Below are 20,525 nucleotides of genomic sequence, written 5' to 3' on the forward strand. Positions count from 1 at the left end.
TTCACCTGTTTACCTGTTAGACCCACGCTGGCCTGGATGTCTCCTGGCACCGGGCAGCCGTGCGACGCCCCAGGACAGACCACGAACAAGCCAGTAGGAGGAGGTTTCAGGGGGCACCCGTGATGCAACTTGGGCTTATAGTTTAACCGTAAAATAAATAATACAAATGATAACAAACCAAGAGTGGCTAAAGTAAGAAAAAAAGCAAACAAACGGAAACCCTCCAGTTTTAACGAGAACAAATTTCCTAAATGGTACTTTATGGAGTAGAGGCCAAAGACTGCTACTGACCTCTTTGGTCTCCATAGAGCCCTTCTTGCACTTCAGCAATAATGCCTGATAGTTATACGTTTAGCACAACCTAATTGAGGTTGTTTAACATATGGAATGAGATTCTGGCCTCATTATCAAGTTAACTATTAACTTTGCACCCCGTGAAATGATCTGCCTTTTCTCCAACATTGTTTACTTACATCCTTTTAAATTTAATTCAAAGGCCTCATTTTGAATTCAAGGCCTTAAGCACCAAATTAAAAACGAAAAAGTATCCCTTTGCCCCCTTTCACTTGCAAGGACAGTAATCCTGTTCTTTCAAGGGTACCTTCTGGCCTAGAGGGCTGTGGGGTCATTTTCATGCCCAGGCTATTTATCAACATTGGAGTTACCCTGTCTTCCCTATATTCTTACTTATTGTATTCATTTAGTATTATAGGAATTAGTCACAAAGAATTGCTGATTTTCTTACCAACTTGACTAGGTTTTTTTGGTTCACAGAAAATCTATCCAGATTCCATCTCCACCTCCCTGTTTTATGTTCACCACTACCCATATGCTGTTAGCGGTGTGAAAAAAAAAAAAAAAAAAGATCCGCCTGAGAACTTGCCCAGAACATCTTTTCAGACCTCACAGTACAGCATTTACTGAATGTGGACCTAGATGAGCTCCAGTTTCATTCAAAAGGAACCCTAGTTACGCTTTTTCAAGTCATCACAATACAGCTGTAATTTGTGCTTTGGCCTTATTGGCATGCTTTTACATTCCCCTATTCATAAAACAGTGATAATCACCAGAGCAACCATCAAACACACCCCTTCTTTAGAGAAAGAAGATCAACAGGATACTTACTATGTAGTGGTGATCTGTATGATGTGCTAATGTTTTGGTAAATTATCAAAAATCACAAAATCATATGAGTAACACATGATTCATTGATTTCTCTTCTGATCTATTTTAATCTTGGAAAATAGACATTTGATTTATTCATTTTTGGGGAAAAACAGTTATAGCTGCTAGTTTACTGAATTTGGTTCATAATTTTGTTCATATAATAAGTCTTTCTCAGCTGTGAAGGATTACATGAGAAGACTTATGCTCCACACATCTTTTATCTAGTAGTCTACTTCCTATTTTATAATATCTAGTAGTCTACTTCCTATTTTATAATATGTCAGTAGTATCATAAAATGTTTGGGGAAGAGTCTGAAAGGAAAATGTGAAGCAACGTGAAGTAATTCTAGCATATTAAGTGTAGCAAGTGACCATTCATTAGAGATGAAAAATGAAAAATGCTCCCTTTTTACTGAACCTAAGTTTTGAGTAATGTATTTTTTAAAAAATATATTTCTCAGAGTTGATTTAATTTTGAGGCCATTTCTCACGGAATGGACACTGTTTTAATAGAGCATGACATCTAAAACATTAGACTCAACATCATATTGACCCAGATAGTTGTTGTGCAGGCAATCCCTTTTCAGCAAAAGAATTGCTATCCCTGGAGTAAGAAAAAGCTTGAAGCTCTGTCTCAGGAACCTGAGAACCATACTGTTGTCCTGAGGACATTACTCCTTTCTGTCCTCACCAAGAAATTCCACAAGTCGTGTATGTATAAAGATGCTGGGCAGACCTTATCAAATGTACGACTTATATCCATGTTTTTTTTTTTTTAATATTTATTTTTTAGTTCTCGGCGGACACAACATCTTTGTTGGTATGTGGTGCTGGGGATCGAACCCGGGCGCATGCCAGGCGAGCGCGCCATCGCTTGAGCCACATCCCCAGCCCTTATATCCATGTTTTGATATTGGAATCCTGTAGAAGAGTATGCACATTTTGGTGTTTGTCTTTCCTAGCTGTGAAGGATTACATGAGAAAACTTATGCATTTCTCCTTGTTCATAAAGACATATTTTAAAACAAGATCCTTTTTGCATTACCCTTTTAGTCCCAGAGCTTTTATTTCTATCTATACATGATATAAATGTATAATATTCACTTTTTTTTTACTAGTCTGTAAGTAAGCATGCAATAAAAATCTACATGCCCAATGGAAGAAATGTATTTCTTATAGGCTGTTTGTTTAGTGTACTGCATTGTTTTGAAAACAATCATGTGTGTGTGTGTGTGTATATATATATATATATATATATATATATATATATATATATATATATATATAATATCCAATACATTGTGGATTACTTTAGAATGGACGTGCTGGTAAGAGCCCACCATTCATCTGTGAGTGCCACATCACAACAGAGTCTCCCATTGAGCTTTCCCCTTAGCAATAGTGGCAATACTCCATTTTTCCCTTCCTTTCTACTTGGTGTATGTAATCTGTGAGAAGACGGATGGGCTACTTGCAATTTATTAGTCTGTGTTTTAGGTGTCAGAGGCAGGGCTTAGCTAACTTTTGTTCAGTATAGGTTTTGGACAGTCTATCTAGCTGTTTAGTTTTAATTGAGTCACCCTTCAGATACCTAATGTTGCTTTAATAAATATTTGATGCTTTCGACGGATGTTTTTCTAATTCCATCCCACCTCTGGAGTCAGTAACTGTTAGAATTTTTTTTAGTGTCCTCTGGATCAATTTAATTTAGATACAGAGTCGATGTTTTCAAGATAATTTTTTTTTTTTTTCCAAGCAGAAATTTGACTTTACCTTCTGATTTAAATATTTAGGCATTGTGTCCCCAGTAAATGCTGTATTTCCTATTAGCTGGCCAGTAGGGTGTGCTCTAGTCCCTTGCCAAATTAATTAATTAAAATGATTAATGTAAACTTTTGATTAAGAGGTTTCAGAAATACGTTTCACTTGTTCATTGCCAGCAGCCCAGGTGAGGTGTGTTTACATAGACACCAGTGCAGAGGCATGCACACCATACACAGAAAGAATGGCTACATTAAAAAAAGAGAAGGCTTCCAGGTGCCGACTTCTTCAGCCCAGTCCTAGAATAACTTGGGATTGTTTTACCAGGTTTGTCTCGTGGCACCAGGCGTCTATTTTGTCCTGGACAATGAAGAATAGGAAGAGGTCGCCATGATGAGGAGCTCATACTCTCACCTGGGAGTGTGGATCTTTCCCCAGCTCTCACCAGCTGGTGGCTTTGGGCAAACGGTCGAACCTCTGTACCTTGTGTTATGGGGGTAAGAGTGGTCCCTGTTCACAGGCTACTGGATGGATAAATGTGTGGGACAGTGCTTAGACACTGCCCAGGCCAACCACGGCTCAGTGATATTTTGTTTCTATTATTATTGTTATAAATTCTTTGAGAGATTTTGGAACATCTTTCATTGTAAGATTGTCAATTTCTTGATAGCTTATTACACACCATTTAGTCGTTCAGAATGTCGTTTCATTAAATCCAAAGAGCATAAATGATTCATAACCTAAAAAGCCTTGCTTGACTCTGCAGTATTTCCTCTTCAGAGCCATAAAACCTTAAGGAAAAAAAAAAACAAAAAAAAAAAAACAAGGTCTCTGTAATGGTGCAGTATCAGTCACCTGCAGTCCTCAGGAGAGGCGCTAAGGGCAGGAAAGCCTTCTGTGCAGCTGTGAAAGCCAGCTAGCAAGTACGAAATCTGTGAGTATTTACTTGTAAGCATCCATACCCCTGTTTCCTTTTAAAAAATTAGATTTCACCTGTACATAAAATAAAGCCCCCGAAGAGCTTTTTGATATGAAGAGCTTTACAATTTTCTCTGAAATGCAAGGACAATGGATAATAGTCAATGATTGGATATTGATTTGAAAAAGATGGGGTTTTTTTCCAATCCATGTCACAGAAGAATAAAACTGTGAGTTTGATGTTAAAATGAACACAGTTGATTTCTCGATTTCTCTTGGTTCTCTAATCCTTGTGCCGATCACACTGACTTATTTCCTTTGAGAAGTTGGTGGGTGCCTTTCCGCCCTACTCATCCTTTCGGGGATCTGGAATGATTCTACTTTCCAGGGTCTGAAAGGGAGAGGTGACTGCTTCCACTGGAAGGATCACCGGGGAAGCTGGTTCTCACAGAAGAGCCCAGTTTGAGTTAGGAACGAGGAGATGGTGGAGTGAGAAGTTTAGGAATGCAGGACATTTGTTCAGAAATGTGTCGAATCTGCAGCCCACGGAGGGGCTGAGTGCCCCGAGGTAAAGCTGGGGAGCACCGGAGGGTTCAGTCTTCCGTGAGGGGGTCACACGGTACCCACTCATTGATTCAACTGATACTTAATAAGCTTCCCACTGCCTGCCGCTCACTGTCCCAGCACTGGTGTACCCTGGGGAGCACAATGGATCGATCTTCGCCTTCGTGAAATTTATGGTCTCATGAGGAAGAAAGATAATAAATAACTAGCAGATATATGTCATTCTAAAAGTCAGTGTGCAATCAAAACTGCTGAGGACAGAGGACAGTGGGACAGTGGCAGGAGATGAGTTTATTTGACTAAGTGGGCGGGAAGGTCATCCTGGGGAGGTGACATGTTCTGAGACTGAAGTCTAGGAAGGAGTGGTCCAGGTCAAGCCTGCAGAAAGCACATGTCAGGTCCAGGGACAGTGTGAGGCAAGGACAGAGTGGGAGAGAGCTTGGTGTGTTGGGGGAACTGGGGGGAGATCATTCTGAACGCATCAGGAGGCTGCCGGGTGTCCAAGTGAGAACTGAGGGCTGGAGAGAGGGTGTGGTAGTTGGAAAGCAGACCAGCAAAAGGACCCCAGAAAGGCTGATCTGGCTTTCCATTGGGATCTAGAGTCGACAGGACTTACTGATGGCGTGCACACAGGAGAGAAGGAAGGGAAGAGCTAGGTGACTTCACCTCGCTGGCTTCGAGTGAGTGGATGATGGCGCCCTGTACGGAAGGGGAGGAGGCCAAGGGAGGAACAGTGAGTGTAGTTTGAGGATTAGATAATGGAAGAAGCTCCAGCTGACCAACAGAGAGAGAGAGAGAGAGAGAGAGAGAGAGAGAGAGAGAGAGAGAGAGAGGGGAAATGCAAGATGTTTTCTGGGTCTAATGTTTTCCAAATGATTTGTTCCACTGTGGCATGTGGGTAGAGATTGGCAACCTAGTTTGTGTTACTCGGGAAAGTTTTTGCAGAGATCCCAGCTGTTGGTGACCGGGATTCTAGGGGCTGAGGGCAACTCAGGCACGGATCCTGGGACTTTGGGACTCAGGAGAGCAGTCTCTTCCTGGTCTCAGGCTGATATTCAGAGTTTTCTACAATCAATCCTTTGGGGTCTACAACATTCTAGTGAACTTGAGCTCAGGGCTTTGGATTAATACTCCTTTTATATGAGAGGATATGAATTTCAAATCAGTTACTAAGGTCAGATGGATATCAGTTGATACTTGAGTTAAAGGTGTCCATACATTTGTGACCATACTTTCTTTTGAGTTATTTTGACTTCTTCATAAAACTGTGGGATTAAACACATCTTTTTTTTTTTTCCCAGATTATACTAACCTTAAAATAATGATTGCAAATTGCTGATATCTTAAAGGTGACAGACTTTTTTCCCCTAAAAAAGGCATATTTGACTGTGAAATTAAGACAAATGCCCATTTTTCCTATGTTGTTTTTTTCTATTATGATTAAGTCATTAGTCTTAGCTGTGAGTAGTGAAAACTGCTTGGGAAAATATGTGACCAAAACTTAGTTTCTCTGACTTAGAAATGTGATCAGGCTTGCTCTCATTAAGTACTCCTGATGCTTCCAGACATGCATCAGGACAACCAGTGACTCTCTAGCATTCATTATATCGTGGATACTCAGTAAATACGAGTGTCTGACCTATGGTTCTGATGGGTTCTACTTTTTCAAAGTGAAATTCAGATGTATCTCCAGTCACTTGAGATTTCTGGTTGTTTCTATTTTTAATTTAATACTTCAATGCATTTGCCCCATCTCATTAAAGGATACGATCCTCATAACGAGTATTCTCTCTCTCAGAGCGCACTGTGATAGTACGTGGCACTGTTGTTGACCATCTTGGCCATAGGTGCAACCCTAAATGATGGAAGAGAAGACTTGGGTGAATACAAGCAGCTGATGTGAAAACACAAAGGAAGATTCATTAGATCAAAGCTCCAGATTCTACCATCTTAAAAATCTTTGAGAATCAGACCCTGAGCTCCTCTAAACTCAGAACAGAATCATAAACACAGAAAGCTTTATATACAAGGACCTTTGAGGCAGTGTTATTCAAAATAGTGAAAAACTGGCTTGTTACTAGGGCAAGTATCCAAGTAAAATATGGAATATCTATGCGTAGGCCCGTGATGATTTTATAAACAGGAAAATGTGCTCATGAGATTCTGTAATTAGGAATAGTAGCTAGTAACCGCTAACACTTTTACAGCATTTACTAAGAACCAGGCACTGTATGAGGCTGTACGTAAATTAGTTTAACTTCACCATGTTGCAAGCACATGCTGTTGTCACACCCTGGTCACAAGGAAGGCGGAGGTTGCTCATGCACCCAGGGTCACTGTGGATTCCAGCTGCAGCAATGCCAGCTTTCTTTCAACCATGGCAGATTCCTCCCTTATCCTGTCTTGTGGAAAAAAAAAAAAAAGAACAGAAAATTGAATTTGGGTCATCATCTATCCTCATGTTATCAGGTACAATTTTTTTTTTTTAATTTGCTAGTGGCAGAAACCCAACTCAAATTTATAAATAAAAACAAGGAATTCCATGGAATAGTACCAGAAAAATCTAGGGGTGTAGCTGCAAAGACCACTTTATCAGGGTGTTCAAATGAGATCCTGTCCAGGCCAGGACTTTCTCCAAGATTCGGCTTTGGTCTCTTGTGTTGACTTCATTTTGAGGCTCCAGTGAACCCCAGGGCCATTCAATTAAAGTTAAAAGGAGCTTATTTGTGTTTAAATAAAGCCTTTGGTCTGATTCTCACTAGTCCAAACTGAAGGCCAGGGGAGTGCAGTCCTGAGCACCAGCCCCCACTGCGGAATGGTGGGCAGAATCAGCCCATGGAAGGAGACTGGGGCAGAAGAGGAGAAATCGTCTCCTGGAGTAGAACCGGAGAACGCACCAGGCAGGAGGGAGAGGAGCCAGGCATGCGGGTGCCCACCTGTGACCCAGCTACTCGGAGGGGGGCCGGGGCAGGGGGACCACAAGTTCAAGGCCAGCCTGGGTTACATGGAGACCCTGCCTTAAAACAAGACAGTTTTTAGAAGGGCGGGGGCTGTGGCTCACTGATGGTGCGCTTGCCTAGGTGTACAAGGCCTGAGGCTCAGCCTCCCGCACACCAAAAATACCAAAGGGGGATGGAAGGTGGCTGTGGTCAGGACACCTCGGCGTCCAACAGTCCTCTCCTTACCTGCAGCATTCAGTACTTCACCTACACATCGTGGAGCGTCCCGTCCTTGACCTGGATGGCGTTACACGGAGCACCACTCCTCAGTCCTCCACAGCCTCTAGTCTCTTCCTGGTACACTGACGTGGAGGCCTCTCTGGGGCTGCGAGCTGCTTCTTTGGTTTTGCCGTCTCATTCAGCTCCTGGGCTTCGGCTGTGAACTCTGTGTGAGTGGCTCCAAAGTCTGATCGTCGGTCAGCCTTCTCTCCCACCTTACTCCCCCAGCCCTGGGCCCTGGATGTCTGCTGCAGACTGGCTTCCTGGGGAACAGCAGGGAGGACATTTCTCAGGGAGTGTTGAAGGAAGGGGGAGGAAGAAGGATCAGGCAGAGGCGGAGCTGCCTTGTGAACAGGATGGCCCTCCCAGTCTTGTCCCAGTGTGGATCAGGACAGTAAGGAAAGAGAGACAGAGAGAGACAGACAGACAAAGGGAATAGGGGCTACAGATGATCCCCAAGGGCATGCCCCCACTGACCTACTGCCTCCAGCCACACCCCACCTTCCTACAGTTTCCACCATCTCCAGAGGGTCCCGCGATCAGTGGAGGAATCCCCTGATGAGGTCAGAACCCGCATGATTCCATCACTTCTCAGAGTACCACCTCTGGACCAAGCCTCCAACACAAAAGGGGGACATTCCATATCCAAATCATAACACATTCTTCCACTGTCTTCTATGGTGATCAATATGGATGAACAATTAGTCACAAGTCTGTTGTCCTTTTTTGTACTTATATACTTTTTGCCTGTGCCTTTCTCTCTGTTGCTGCAATGCAGTTGACTTACAATGGGACTGTGAGAATCATTTCCATTCTGAGGATTGTTGTCATTCAACAAACCATTTTTAGACATTATTCCTATTGCCTCTGTTTCTTCTTTCCATTCTTTTCTCTTTTTCTATAACTTGGATTCGATGATTAACAGGCCTTCTTACTCTGGCCTTGGTAACTCTCAACTCTTGGATTTTCTACTTTTTTCTCTTTGTGTGCTGGATTTTGTGTAGTTTCTTCAAATCGATCTTCCAATTTGCTATTGCTCTCTTCAGCTGTATCTGCTACTTTAGACGACTTTATAATGTTAATTATGCCTGTCATTTTTAGATGTTATATTTGGTTATATTTGAAATATACTTGATCATTTTTGGTAATCTCTTTTTCCTTATCTGATACTTTCTTTTATTTCATTAATCATGGTAAATATTTTATGTTTGGTACCTAATAGTTTCACTATCTATAACCTTTGTGGGTTTAATTATGCAGTTTGTTCTGTTTAGTTTTAGTAATTTGTTTCCTCATATGGTTTGTGCTTTTTTTTTTTTTTTTTTTAAGGTACCAGATATTGAACTCAGGGGCACTTCACCACTGAGCCACATCCCCAGCCCATTTTTATATTTTATTTAGAGACAGGGTCTCACTGAGTTACTTAACACCTGCCTTTTGCTGAGGATGGCTTTGAACTCAAGATCCTCCTGCCTCAGCCTCTCAAGCTACTGGGATGACAGGTGTGCGCCACTACACACAGCCTGTTTTGTGCTTTTTGATTCAAAGTTTATGTTATTATATTCTCTGGAAAACGTTATCTGTGGGAAATCAAAGATTGTTTTTTGTTCTGTTTTGTTTTGCTAGACACCCAAAGTCACTAATAGCTGAATTGCTTAAATAAAATGAATTTTTGGTTAGAAGACTTTGGGAAGGTCACCCCACAGATAATGTGGAGGATTGTGTGTGTGTTTGGTTTGGTTTGGGTCACCATACAGATAGGTGGGCTTTAACCTGGGGGAGGATGGGCTTGTGGAAGGGAATTCTCAGAGGGACCTTTTTTCTTTCTACCGCAGCCAAGATCTGAATGAGCACGACTTTCCTCCATCTCCTTCAGAGCAGGACTTTCCCATGGTTGTCTGCAAGCTGTATGCAGAGCCTTTCATATGGCATCCCATTCTGTGCCGTCCCAAGTCCCACAGACCCAGGCGTCAGCAGAGTTCTTCCCGTGAAGGGCCAGACTGTCCCTTTTCAGGCTGTGTGGACCACACGTCTCTGTGGCAGCTACTCATCTCTGCGGTTGCAGCATGAGAGCAGAACACAGGAACGAGTGGGCGTGGCCGGGTCCCATAAAGCTTTATTTACAGAAAGGGTGGCCAGTCAGGTGTGGCCCACGGCCAACATTTGCAGACTCCTGCTCTAGGCAGGCGCTCTCAGGGAGATGCCAGCTCCGCCATTTTCTTGCCTATTTGGATTCACGCTTTCCTGCTCAGCCAGGCTCTGAGGATTGGCGGTCATGCGCTAACAAAGACGCTTTCAATCATCTGCCTGAGGTGGAGGTGCTCAGTCCCAGGAGGGTTTCTCTGGAGATCTGGTCCACCCCATTGTCAGCAGTGGACACCAGGTCCATCTCACTAGTGCAGATGATGTCAGGCTGGCAGAGTGCCCAGCAACCGTGAGTGACCCCACTCGTCCACTAGGCTGAGTCTGGACGTCCATCACTGCAGTCTTGTTATTCTCTGACCTTAGCCTGCCTTCCCAGTTCTTAGCACTGACTTCCTTACATTTATCCCATTTTCGGCCAAGTCAACATATTCATCCTGTCCACAATGAGGCTTTCTGCTTTTCTTCTCTTTCCTGGTTTTGAATCCCTATCCTGCCCTCGAATGTTTCTTTCTTTCTTCTTCTTTTTTTTAGTGTTTCCATGACAAAGACGCCTCTCTCTTCATCTTAGAGGCCTCCTTGATTCTCATCTCCAGGGAGTCTCTGTCCTTCCTCCAGGGAAGCTAGGTGTGAAATTCCTCCGGTCACTCCTGCTGAGTTGCGAGCTCTACTAAGGACAAGTAACCTTCCTCACCCAATTTTATAGACTCCCTTCCTTCCTTTCCTCCTGGGCCATCTTGCACTACATTTTGAATATACCAGGCACCTAAATATATGCAGGATTAATGAATCTGTGGCGTTTTGTAGTTGGGGAAACTCGCCGTCTGCCGTGCAGCCTGCTCCCTTCTCCGTTCCAGGTCTTCAGCTTTTCTGGAGGCCCCTCCGGTGCCGGACCCAGCCCCGGCATCCTTCAGGGTCCGACCAGCCGCCCTGTGTCCTGCAGCCTGGGGCCTGCTCCGTGGGTGCCAGAGAGATGATGCCAGCAAAATAATACCACCCCTCCAAGAGGAGTAGAGTCAGCAGTGGACGTGGGTTAACTTTTCCGTCAATAAACACTTTTCCACGGTGGGATTTCTTTCACGAACACTGAGTAATCCATCATCTGACTGATCCCACTCCTTAGACTTGTGACATAATATTTTTATAGTGTTATGATGAACTAACTGCCTTGTGTGTAATTTTCCATCTCCCTGCTTATTTCCTTAGGATAAATTCTAAGTAAAAGGAAATGTAGGGTCAAAGGGACCGGATGTCGTTAAAAACTTCTATGGCCGAATTGCAGCCATATCAGTGGACGAGCTGGGGCACCCAGCAACAGAATCGTGAGCATTTAATGATAAGGTCTCTGACTTTGGAGTTTTTGGTTAGTTTTAGATTTTCCCTTAATTCGTTACCTTACTGTGGGAGAGGCAATGATTAGGGAAGTTTTTATCACAGTTCTTAAAAAGTTTATATTTCTCTCTCTCTCTCTCTCTCTCTCTCTCTCTCTCTCTCTCTCTCTCTCTCTCTCTCTCTCTCTCTCTCTCTCTCTCTCTCTCTCTCTCTCTACTGGGGATTAAGCTCAGGTGCACTTATCCACTGAGCTTCATCTCCAGTCATTTTTATTTTGAGAGTTGCTGAAGCTGGCTCTGAACTTGAGATCCTCCTGCCTCAGCCTCCAAGCCACTGGGATTACAGGAGTGAGCCACCGTGCCTGGGCACATTTCTCTTTTGATACTGACATTATATACATAGGTGTATATGCCCACAAACACATGTAGACACATATATGCATACACACACACTTATATATACATTCACACCTCTATACATATGTCAATTGCCTCTTATGCTTCATTTAACATTTTTTAATTTGTTCTTTTTAGTTATACACGACAGTGACGTGTATTTTGACAATGTCATACATACCTGGAGTAGAGCTTCCCATTTTTGTGGTTCTACATGATGTGGAGTTTCACTGTCTCTTATTCATGTAGAAACACAGGAAAGTCACGTCCAGTCCAGTTTCCTGCCTTCCCTGTTCCCATTCCCCTCCTTTCCTTTCATTTCCCTTTCCTTACGCTGCTTTTGTGACTTACCTGTTTATCTTTTCCAATGTGCACTTGTATTTTTCTTATAATGTACACACGAGATGAATTCATTGTCTGTCACATATATTATCAATATTCCCCCCTTTTAGTAGTAGATATCTCTTATTTTTGCTTATGGCAATTTTTAACTCTGATTTAAAAAATAATTTTGGTCTAATTCCAGACACACAGGAAGGTTGCAAAATGAGTGACAAAAGTTCTCAGCTAATCCTCAGCCAGTGTCCAAGAGTTGACATTGTTTTCTTTTGTTTTTGACATTTTTTAACATTTTATTCTTTTCCTTCTCTTTCTCTGTCTATATAAATTTTATTTGAACCACTTACAATAAGATGTAGACATGAAGCTATTTTATATTTTAAAGACCACTGCAGAGGGTTGGGGCTACAGCTCAGCAGTGGAGCGCTTGCCTCCCATGTGTGAGGCACTCGGTTTGACCCTCAGCACCCCATAAAAATAAGAGAATAAAATAAAGGTATTGTGTCCCTCTACAACTAAAAAAAATTTTTTTAATGACTGCATAGATTTTAAGATGAATTTTAGTTTTTTTAGAACAGTTTAGAATAACAGAAAAATTGAGATGACAGTACAGAGTGGGCAGAGACCCACATCCGGTTTCCCCCACTGTGAGTGTGGCGAATTGGTTACACATAAGGAGCCAGTATGGAGACACTGTTGCTGGCTAAAGTCCTTGGTTTGTTCAGATTTTGCTGAGCTCTTTCCTAACCTCCTTTTCTGCTCCAGGATCCCCTCCAGGACACCACATAGGCTTGGTCACCACTCCTCCTGTGACGGTTTCTCAGACTTGCTTGGTTTTGATATCTGACAGATTTGAGGAGTCCTGGCGGGTAGATTGTAGAGTGTCCCTGGCGTGGCCTGGATGTTGGTGTTTCCCCCAATTCCTGTGTCGAAACCTATCCCCCCTGGCGTTAGGAGGCCGGCCTTGGGGAGCTGGGTCTGTCGCCAGGGTGGAGCCCTCCCGAATGGGATTAGTGCCCTGGCGAGGGGCTAAAGAAACCAGAGCTCTCTCCTTCCCTAGGAAGACACAGAGAGAAGGAGCCAGGAGAAGGCCCTCACCAGACTCCAAATCTGCTGGCAACTTGATCTTGAACTCTTCCTCTCCAGAACCGGGAGACATAAAATTCCTGTTTTGTTTACTAGCTCTCCAGTGAGCTTGTTACAGCAGACGATGGACTGAAACTGGGGTCCGTCGGAATCCATCGGGTGTATTCTCACGGTTTACCTGGAGTGGCTGTTGGGGAGGAAGACCACCGAGGAAAAGTGCCACTTTCATTACAGCATTTCAAGGGTCTGGGCTAATGACACGATTTATCACTGTCCACACTGGCCTTGCTGACCTTGCTGAGAAACACACGGCCTCCTAAAGCTTCCATAAACATGACCAGTGGAGTTCAGATCCAGCATTCTGGACACAATCTGGAGGTCCCCATTATCTCTGAATCATCAAGAAAGCTACACAACAACGGGAAGACCATTGTATGCCTTGCGATTCAGGGATCTGAACTGGTATGTTGATAGTAGGGTTCACTTTACCCGGTGGGTTTTGGGCAATGTCATCAAATAGGAACTATATGTTAGAATAGAAGGTCCTGAGATCTGCTCTTTAAAAGTGTTTTTGTGTCTGACGTGAACTGCAAAGTTCTTTGCCTCCCTTCACGGGGAGGTGAGAACATCTATGTCCATATACAAGACGTAGCCTTGGGCTTTCTAGGATTATATAGCAAAGAATGCCTCTTACCAAGAAGTGATTTAGTTGTGTCTTGATGCTAATTCTTGTTTTCGCTCGTTGAATGAAAGCCCTTTGAATGTTTGACCAGTTACATTCCCACACCCTACCTTGGATCTTTTCTAGGGGCCCATAAGAAAATGTAGTAAAACAAATCCAAATGATTTACTTGTACGAAAAGAATGAATTTCCTCTTAGTTGTACATCCGACACCCACACGATACCTCATCTGTGATGCTGGGAAAGGACGTCGCAGGAGAAATTCGATGCCCACTTAGTGTGTTTTAATTTAGTCAGCCGCTTTTCATCTGGCCCTGGTTGTATTCTGGAGGCTGATCTAAAATAGTGTCAAAAGCGTTGTTAGGTTATGCGGTGGGGTCAATGGGAATGAAAAACATTTTTTTAAAAGAAGCATTTTATATATTTTCACAGTGTTCCCCCCTTTTTTTGTTAGTTACAGGGTAAATGGGACCCCCCCCCAAAAAAAGGCGAACTCTTAACACTAAAAGTGCTATTTTGTGATTACACATCTTAAAATAAATAATTTTAAACAAGGAAGAACTGTAAAAAAATAGATGGTAAGCAAATTGCCTTCTGTCTGGAGAGACTGGAAATGTATGCATATACGGTTTCTGGCAGATAGGTAAGTGCTGCTAGTTCTAGAACATAAGGCAGAGATTTGACTCTGAGTGCGTCTGCATGATGAACAAGTAGACTTTAAAAAGTCGTCCTGTTTTTGCAGATAGAGGCAGACATAGATGGGCAGACACAGAGGAGAGAGAGAACGTCTAAACCTTCCCTGTGGTGGGTGCACACACACACAATATTGAAATTAATAACTAATTCAAGCACCACAGAAAAATCCAAGAGAAATAAGCCTATTGTAAGAAAGTTCTCACTGACGGCTTTGATTCCTATTGCATCTAAAATGCAGGGGATTCCAGGTGTGAAACATCTTGAACCGACTGATTCCGTTTTCCATTTGATGGAACACTCCCTCTAGTCGGGAGTCAGGTCAGGGTGGGGGTGCTCTTACCTGACCTGGCTGCTGTCCTTCACCTCCCTAGTCCAGGCTCCCTGCCCGGCTTTGTCACACTCTGAGTAGCATCTGTACTTGGTTGTCTCTTAACACTTCCCCAATTCTGTGTGCTACAGTTAGGACCCGAGATGTCCCCAGAGGCTTGAAGGTCTGTCCTCCAGCCTGTGGCACTGTGGGGAGGGATGGGGCCTAGTAGGAGGTGAACTGGGGGGTGCCCTTGGAGGGGATATTGGGATCCCCACCCTTTCCTCTCTCTTTGCTTCCAGGCTGTCTTGAGGTGAGCAGGTCTCTTCCGCTCTGTGCTCTCACCACCATGTACTGTGTTTCCACAGGCCCAAAGCAACAGGGCTAAGTGACTGTGCACTGAAACCTCGGCGACTGTAAGCCACAATAAACCTTTTTTTCCCCTTATTATTTATTATCTTGGGTATTTTCTCACAGTGACAGAAAGTCCACTAACACCATGCACTTTGAAAAAAATTGGGCATTTATTATCTTCTGGGGTTTTTTTTTGTTTTGTTTTGTTGTGTGTGTGTGTATGTGGGCGTGTGGGTCTGTGGGCGTGTGGGTCTGTAAGCATCACACCATCTCAAATGATTGTGAAATGTTAAATTTTAATAGGAAAGTCTAAATGTGTTTCTTTTGACCGTTCTTGATTTCAGTTGATTAGGAATTCATTATATTAACGAGAGAAAGGTGATTGTGTACCTATAAAAGTTTTAAGTGTCTGTCTTTGCCAATGCACAATTCCGATTGTGTTTAATCATAACTACTCAGATATAATTGAGCAAGCCTCAGGCACAGAAGTTTACGACTCAAACATTCAGTCCTTCCAGGAACCAAACCAGAAGTTTCTCCATGTGTCGGTAGAACCTCGGGATGTCTGGGAACATCTTCCTGTGTTCCACTGTACCCTCCGGTTTGTTTCCCAGCCATGGAAAATGCCCATGCGAAAAAGTTGTGCAATTGCTAACTGTTAGTCACTTTATATTTCCTGTATTTTCTCTTTAATTTCCCTGGTAGCTGGCAATAACATCTAGGATTTAAGTTGCTGAGGGGGATTCGGGAAAACCCACATAAATGTCTAAATGAGGTTTGGCAGGCTCCGAGTCTCGGTGACCTAACACTGTTGCGACCAGAGATCGCATCAAACAGAGGAGGCAGGAAATCCCGAACACTGCCAGACGCCCACGGGAGCTCACTGGAGGCTGAGGACCATCATTTGTTAAAAGTGGACTCTACACAGTTTCCCCTTGATGAAGCTGCTGGGATAGAAATCTGGGCCTGAATTTTAGATGCAAAGAGAATTCTTTAACCACAGGCATCTTCAGGAACTTTCTTTAGGGGGCGGGAAAGAAGGAGAAGAAGGGAAACCTTAGTAAAGTTCCTGTGAGGGGAGCTCCCGAGGAGCAGCCCTGCTCTGCAGCAGGTTTGGGAAGGACAGGCTGAAAGCAGTCCCCAAAGCCGTCTCGACAGCCGGGTTTCCAGCCCCGCTGTTCTCACGCCCAGGAATTGAACGGCAGGGTTCTTGACCTAAGACAGCTTTTTATAACTTTTTAAAATATTTATCTTTACTGGTTTTAAAAATGGCCTGACGGGTTCTGCCATTGGTCCCCTCCTGGATGTCACCGAGGGCTTGTGAGTCTCTCCCTCAGGGAACCTCTGCGGGGCCCTCGCGTTGGTCTCAGTTGGTTCTCATCTAAGAATGGGAGGATATTCTGTCCCAGAATCTGATGACTTTACTAGAGAGGCATGTTCTTGGAAAGGAAATCTCTTGTCCTGCTATTTATTTTTCTCCACTTACACGGCCGGGTTCTTTGTGCTTATTGACTTACGTCGGGCTACCCTCTTTGATGCTTTCTTCTATCATTTTGCCAAGTATCCACATCACTAGCGATGCAGCCGTGTGTCATTTAAGGATGGATCAGCAGTTGGAGGAAGGCGCCATGGCGCAGTTTGACCACTGCGGGGACATCTTGGAGGGCCCTGGCCCTGGGCTGGTGTAGCCAGCCGCTACCCTGGTGAAGGCGGACGTTGGAGCCTCTCCCAGCACAACGATTTACAGTAAATGCTTCTTTTAAATAGATGAGGGCACGCTCTAAAATACGGATTAGAAAGCATTGTAAATGCATCCAGCGCAAGGAATGCATTGTGCCACGGTCTTAGGACAGCCGTCACATCGCAGGTAACAGGCATTTCCAGCTCTGTAGAAACCTCTGGAGGCCCTTTTCTTTTCTTTTTTTGGTACCGGGAATTGAACCCAGGGGCCCTTCACCACGGAGCCACACCCACAGCTCTTTTTTATATCTTATTTACAGACAGGGTCTTGCTGAGTTGCTTAGTGCCTTGCTTTTGCTGAGGCTGGGTTTGAATTCTCTATCCTCCTGCCTCAGCCTCCCGAGCTGCTGGGATTCGATCGGAGGTGTTTTCTTTGTGGTCTGTCGTCGACCTCACACTGTGGGGCGGAGCGTGACTGTGTCTGTCTGTCTGTCTGTCTCTGCATCGCCATCATGGAAGACATTTCAACTTTCCTAATGGGGTCGTGAACCGAGCACTGTGTTGTTGTTGTTTAATGTCCTGCCACACGGTGCTTTCATCGGCTGACACACCCTGCCGTGGCGCTGACTCAGATGACACCACGGTGGCCTGCTCCACCTTCTCAGCTTCTGCTCTGTGTCTTAGACCGTGGACGTCCCTGATCGGGAAGGTGGGCTCTGTTCCTGGCTCTGTGATCCCAGGCGAGGCAGACGGCTGGGTCTTACCGCGCAGCGGAGCCTTGGTGTGTTACAGGGTGTTCGGGTTGAGGTGGTCGGGCACGGACGCCCCCCAAACGCAGCCCCTGGGTGCCTGGCGGGCTGACGGAGCCAGGTGCCCCGACAGGGCAGAAACCCAAATCAAAGGGTCAGCGGCCGCTCTTCCCGAGAGCCTGGGCGGGCCCTTCCCGGCCTTCCCAGGCCCTCTGTGGCTCGGTCCCTGGTGGTCTGCCCGCAGCCACATGCCGGCGACCTCTGCCTCCGTCTTCACCTGGTCTTTTTGCAAGGACACCAGTCACATTGGATTCAGTGATCACGTCCCAAGTAATGACAGCTGCCACAACGCGGCTTCCAAATAAGGTCCCATTCTGAAGCTGGGGCGTTGGAGTATTTGGGGGGATACAGGTCAAACGATAACGTCATTCCTGCGTGACGCGCCAAAGCAGGCCTTTCCGTTCCTCCCCTGTGAACCTCTCTGCCTCAGTGTTTCCGTCCCAGCAAAGGTGGCCTCAGGGACACGGTTGCTCTGGCCACACAAGGCGCAGGAGTCCACTCCGACTGTCTTTCCCTCACACCCCACGTCCCATCTGCTGGGCCTGCAGCCCCTTTGGAATGTCTCCCATCTCCCTGCTTTTCGCCCCTCTGTTGCCCTGACCCTCCAGGCCACCACGCGGTCTTGCCTGGGACACCAGTCCCTCCTCCATGGTTTCCTGGCTTCCATGCTGGCCTGGAATTTGCTTGCAGTTGTCCACAGAGCACTTGGAGGACACCCTCGGACGATGTCACTCCCCTGCTAAAGCCTCCCCAGCACCCAGAGCCTGAGGACTCAGCCAGGCTGCTCCCTAGGCCGCATGGAGCAGGGTCTGACCCCACCCCACGGTGGTCTTCTCTTTGCTTTGATGTTTGCTCCTGGCTTCTGGAGTGTGTGTGGGTGTGGGTGTGTGTTTGTGTGTGTGTGTATGTGTGTTTTCACTTTGTTTTAAACAGCTTTATTATATCATAAGGTCCACCTACTTTAAACTCAATGATTTTTTAGCAAATTTGCTGAGTTGTGCAGCTATTACCACAGGCCAATTGCATCACTCCCCCAAAACCCTGTTCCCACCAGCTGTGCCAGTAATTTTTTATTAGTGCTTTATAGTTATTCCTAATATTGGGGATCATTTGATATGATCCACAGTGACTTTTTAAATAGCTTTGAGGAGATACATATCTTCGTGCCTGTGTGTGTGAGTGTATGTTTCTGTGTGTGTGTTTCTGTGTTTGTATCTGTGTGTGTGTGTGTGTGTGTGTGTGTTTAAGAAAGCTGCTGCTCCTTCCTAATTACCCGGGTGCAGTTGTTTTGCCTTGGGCCCTGTGTGTTGCCGTCTCTCTGTCCAGATCTTTCTTTCCTTCCTCATGGCTGGCTTTGGTCCTTCAGTTCTCCACTCAGAACTCTCTTCTTCTGGGCGGCCTCTCCTGTCCACCTGTTGAAACACAGACTCATGCCTGTCCTTACCTGTTGGTTTTCCTACTAGAACGCACGAGTCCTGTGAGCCAGACTTTGTCTTCTTCTGGCCACACGTCCCCAGAGCTGGAACCCTGTCTGGTCACGGTAGGTGCCCAGTCCCTTAGGGTGGGACAGGAGTGAGCCCCGCCGTGACCCCACCCCGCCCCGTCGCCCCGTGGCCAGGCTTTGCTTTCCTTTCATTCTCAACGCTCCTTAGAGTGACATTTTTACTTGCAGGTCAGGTCGATATTCCTACTTTTAAACTATTTCAGCTACGTGAACCTTGACCTTGCTTCAGGGAGGATACCAGGTCCGTCTCTTGCCCTTCCTCCTCCCAGTTGTTGCTCAGTGGAGGCTGCTCCGTTGTGAAGTTCCACGTGCAGTTTATGGTTTTTACCATCTGGTCCACGGACGGATAACTGGCTGCGCCGGCTTGGCCTTTTGTTGAGTTCATCTGCTTGCTTCTCTGCACTGTCCGTGCTTTAAGCCATCTATTTAATTCTGATCGGAGTCACAGCTGACACTAGTCTTTATTGATCCTGTCACTTGGCCGGTTCTGAAAGTACTCTCCAGTGGCCTCTGAAGAGGAGCGTCAGCTTGGGGCTCCGTGGCCGTGAGGCTGCAGCCTCTGTCTCGGTCTTGAGGTCAAGGTCACTCTTATTTTTCATTCTTACATGTTTTCTGGGTTTTTGAAAATGCTTTGATTTCAAAATTTAAGGAATATGTCGATGTTCACATACTTGATCTTTGTGTTGTTTTCTTTTGACTTTAAGGTCATTCCTGTGAAAAACCCTACACAGCCCGACAAGGGTGCCAGGATTTATTTTTACTTAGAAAAATGCGTGTTCTTTTTCTGTCTTGAGTTTCCACATTGCTGACCTTTCCTAATTACCCTGGCACATTTGCTCTTCATAAACACGTTTCATTGACTCATCCTCCAAGTCTTTTAACATCCCTTGCCTTGCTATGGTCAGTTTGTTTAATTTGGCAGAAAATTGGATTTGCTCTATATCCAGCCTAACAACCCTTCCCTGTTCTCGCCCATTGGCAATTTTTAACTTCTGCTGGGGTTTGATTTAAAAACATTGTTTATGTTTCGTGGGGGACAGTGGGGGGGGCGCAGGGGGGATTTCTTTCCTACACTGAAAGGCATCACTTTGAAGTTCTGGGTTTTCCTTCACACCCTGAAGTAATCTGATGGAACTCGATCTTGAATCCAGAGAGGAGGCTGACCACTTGTTTTAAATTTTGTACCAAACATCTTCTGACTTTTTCCTATGCTTGGAACCCATTGATTTAAGCATCTATTTATCCCACTAATATTTATTAAAAACGCACTTCCTGGGGGCTGGGGCTGGGGCTCGGTGGTAGAGCGCCAGCCTAGCACGTGTGAGGTGCAGGGTTCCATCCTCAGCGCCACTTAAAAATAAATAAATAAAATCAGGTTAAAAAAAAAACCAACTTGAAGGATTTAGAAGGGGTAAAATATTTTTTAAAAAGTCCTTCCTTCCTGACACCTCTCCAGGTGGCAGCGATACGGGAAGTCCCTGCTCTTGGGGACTTCTGTTCAGGAGACAGAGGACAAGTCTACCCCTACAGGATGATCAGTAGGTAGAGATAAAGGAGGAGGAGGACAGTGA

The sequence above is a fragment of the Urocitellus parryii genome, chromosome 11, assembly GCF_045843805.1.
Source record: "Urocitellus parryii isolate mUroPar1 chromosome 11, mUroPar1.hap1, whole genome shotgun sequence".
Taxonomy (NCBI): Eukaryota; Metazoa; Chordata; class Mammalia; order Rodentia; family Sciuridae; genus Urocitellus; species Urocitellus parryii.